A 4,508-nucleotide genomic window follows, 5' to 3' on the forward strand; every position below is an offset into this window, starting at 1 on the left:
TTCTCAGGTTTGTGAGACACTGGAGCTGATGTCTCTGTTATGAGGCAGGTACACAGGCCTAAACGTTGGCCCATTAGTCCTTCTATTACAGAACTTCACGGAATAGGACAAAGTTCTTCTCCTATGCAAAGTAGTCAGTTTTTATTATGGCAAGATAGTGAGGGCCATTCAGGATATTTCCAGCCTTATGTTTTGCCTGGGCTGCCTTTAAACCTCTGGGGCCGAGATATATTAAAAGAAATGGGAGTATTACTTTATAGTCCAAACTCTCAAGTCTCTAATATGATGTTGGATCAAGGATTTCCTCCCACAAAAGGGCTGGGAACAAATCAACAAGGAACTGTCTCTCCTATTGATGTGAAAATAAAAAATGATAGACAAGGTTTGGGTTTTTCTTAGGGACCTTGGATTCTCCACTCACTGCTGATCCAATTACTTGGCTGAATGATGACCCTGTATGGGTGGACCAATGGCCCCTCACAAAGGAGAAATGAGAAGCTGCAGAACAATTAGTACTGGAACAATTAGGGCATTTAGAAATTTCCAGTAGTCCTTGGATACTCCTATTTTTATTATCAAGAAAAAATCTGGAAAATATAGGTTATTACAGGATCTAAGAGCTGTTAATAAAACTATGCTAATAATGGGAGCTCTTCAACCAGGCCTACCCTCTCCAACAGCCATACCACACAATTATCATCTTTTAGTTATAGATCTAAAAGATTGTTTTTTCACTTTTCCTTTGTTTCCTGAAGATAGAAAACATTTTGCTTTTAGCTTGCCTGCCTTAAATTTTAAGGAAGCCATGAGGAGATTTCAATGGAAAGTATTGCCTCAGGGCATGGCAAATAGTCCTACATTATGCCAAAAATATGTGGCTCAGGCCTTGACTCCTGTGAGAAAACGGTTTCCATCGTTATATCTCATACATTATATGGATGATATACTTTTAGCCACTGATAATATTTCTTTATTAGAGACTGCTTTTCAATTTTTACAACAGTCCTTACAATCATTTGGCTTGGTCATTGCCTCAAAAAAAATTCAAAGACAATCTCCATTTTTATATTTGGGAAAACATATTGATAACACTACTATTAGGCCTCAAAAACTGCAAATTCGAGTTGATAATTTAAAAACATTAAATGCTTTTCAAAAATTACTTGGAGATATTAATTGGCTAAGGCCTTCCTTAAAACTTACTACTGCTCAATTACAGCCTTTGTTTGATATTCTTAAAGGAGACTCAGATCCTTCTTCTTCACGCTCTATGACTCCAGAAGGCTTTCAAGCTTTACAAATAGTCAATAGATCTATCAGTTCTACACAGTTAACTAGAATTCATACTCACCTTCCAATTTTCTTAATAATTTGTCCAACTGCTCATGTGCCTACTGCCGTCTTATGGCAAACTGTTGGAATTATTGAATAGATTCATATGAAAACTACACCCTCTAAAGTTATTAACCCTTATTATGAACTTATTAGTAATTTAATAATGCAAGGTAGAACTAGATGCTTACAACCTGTAAGTATAGAACCTTCTCAAATTATTATCCCTTATTCAGTTAGTCAACAAAATTGGCTTTTTCAACATAGTAATGAATGGGGTCTTGCTCTTGCAGGATTTTCAGGTACCTTGGAATGCCATTACCCTGCTGATAAATTGATCCAATTCAGCAAACTTAACTCATATCTTTCCTTCTATAATTAGGCAACAGCCTGTTCCTCATGTACCTTTGGTTTTTACGGATGGTTCTTCTTCAGGAGTGGCTACTGTAATCATTGATGATGAAACAAACCTTATTAAAGAAACTTCCTTGACTTCAGCTCAACGTGTTGAACTGTATGCTGTCATTATGTCTTTTAAACATTTGCCTTCTATATCTTTTAATTTGTTTTCTGATAGTAAATATCTTATTAGCTTATGATTTCTTCTGGAGACTGCGACCATAGGACATACTAATGACCCTGAATTATCATCCTCTTTTCGTTTGCTTCAACAGCTTATTTGTTCCCATGATGGTCCTGTTGCAGGTCTGTATATCCGTGCTCATTCTAACTTGCCTGGTCCATTGACTAAACTTAATGCGACTGCAGATGTTTTAACTCGATCTAAACGTGATCTTTATCCTGTACATTTTCCTCCCAAGAATAGAGTTGAAGTTACTCCTCCTCCTCAATCTCTTTTCCCTAAAGCAGGACATGTCCCAATTTACCGTACTCCTCCTTTCCGTTCGTCATGCTGTCAAGAATGGCTAATGTACTGCATTCATTATCTTCATACTCTTGATACTCATGGTCCATGTCCTGGACACCCTCATATTATGGTAAGTTATGATCAAACTGCTTCACAAGCAGCACAGCCATTGCACGCTTTACACCGTCAGTCGGCGGCTACATTACACACACAATTTTCCCTTACTGGTGAAGCCGCCCGTCAAATTGTTAAGCAGTACCCAGAATGCTTACCTCACCTTCCTGTTCCACATTATGTTGTTAATCCTCGTGGATTATTACCTAGACATTTATGGCAAATGGATGTTACTCATATCCCGTCTTTTGGGAAATTACAGTTTGTTCATGTCACTATCGATACTTATTCTGGTTTCCTCTGTGCTACAGCACAAACCGGAGAAGCTACTAAACATGTTATCACTCATTTATTACACTGTTTTGCTTTCATGAACCTTCCCAAAATTATTAAAACAGATAATGGGCCCGCTGCTTTTGCAACATTTTGTAATTCATTACAAAATTACCCATATTACAGGCATTCCATATAACCCTCAAGGACAAGGTATTATAGAACGTGCAAATAGATCTTTAAAGCTAACTATTGAAAAAATAAAAAGGGGGGAATTGTATAGAACAACGCCACATAACCTTATAAATCATGCTCTGTTTATTTTAAATGTTCTCACTGTTGACAAATTTGGCTGCTCTGCAGGGGGAAGGTTGGTGGCTGAGCCAAGATTGGCCTCTCAGTCTCCGGAGGTCCTCTGGAAAGATCCGTTAACCAGCACTTGGCGTGGTCCTGATCCTGTGTTGATTTGGGGACGTGGTCACGTGTGTATCTTTCCCAGATCAGCGCCTGGACCTTGCTGGCCTCCTGAGCGGTTAGTCAAGCAAATAGATGGCTCGCCACAGCTCACAACTAGTTCAGAAGATGAAGAAGCTCTGCACCTCTCCGGAAAATTTGACAGTGTTGATTCAGAAGGAGAAGAGGAAGAGAAGACCACTTGCCAGGACGACTCAAAGGAGTGATGTTCCAGCTTGGGGACAAATTAAACAACTGGTTTCACGAGCTCAAGAGTCAGTGAAACAACAGAATAATCCTGTTACACCTGTAACTTTATTTTTGGCTATGTTGGCAACCATTTCATGTGTTCCCTCTGTTAATGCAGCAAGTTACTGGGCCTATGTACCTGATCCTCCACTATTACAACCCATATCTTGGTCTGAAGCAGAGTTTCCTGTATTTTACAATGATAACTGTTTATGGGCCTCTTATTGGGAATATAAAACAAACCAATATGTCTGTAAATTATACTAAGTGGTTTGGTACCCATCCTGTCTGTCTTAGCCCATGGAATCTGGAAACTGGACGTGTAAAGGCTATTAGTTATGAGCATACAGATGTTTATGAGGGAACGGATCAATCAATTAGTTTGTCAGGCTCTCCAGGCATCCTTCGTTTTACAGGAACCAACATTACTCTTACATGCCCGGCTACCAGCTGACGAGAGTATCTTAAGGATACCATCAGTTGGTATAAAATGGGCAACCTCTTAATATTAGAGGTCAAATCGCATACGCCTCACCACTTATGGATTCCGCTATTACTATAGCCAAGGTTACAGGTGAAGATTCAGGAAATTATTTCTGTATGAAGCATTTACTTGGAGGACAAGGGATATTTATAGCTGGACATAAGGTTACTATTCTTAACAGAAAATCAAAAAATCAATTTCCTCCTTTTATGACCGTTAACTTTCCTGGATCCACTTTTGAACATTGCAATGCATCTTGGAATAATAACCAAATATGGTGTACTATAGATTATACCAAGGTGTCAATTCTTATCTCTTCTATTACCGTCATAGATAGGTTTATCACATTTCAAAAGAACTGGGATATATGGAAACTAGCTCTATCTTATTCCAATACACCTGTTATAACTTGTGTTGCTCCTCCATATACACTTTTGTTTGGTTCTATTAACATTGGTAATTCTTCCAAAGGAGGATATAATATTAGCTGTGTTAATTGTACTTTTAGCAGTTGTATGTTCCCTTCTGCAGGAACGCAATCTGTGCTTATACTAAAGCAACCCATATATGTTATGGTGCCTGTACATCTGAGAGAACCTTGGTATGAAGATACTGGAGTACAGGCATGGGTGGAAGTCTCTAAAGCCTTGCAGAGGAGACGCTTTCTTGGGTGGCTAATAGTAAGTTTACCTGCCTCGGCTGCTCTGTCTGCTACTGTGGCTACTGCCGGTCTTG

Source organism: Globicephala melas, chromosome 3 (genome assembly GCF_963455315.2).
Source record: "Globicephala melas chromosome 3, mGloMel1.2, whole genome shotgun sequence".
Classification (NCBI taxonomy): domain Eukaryota; kingdom Metazoa; phylum Chordata; class Mammalia; order Artiodactyla; family Delphinidae; genus Globicephala; species Globicephala melas.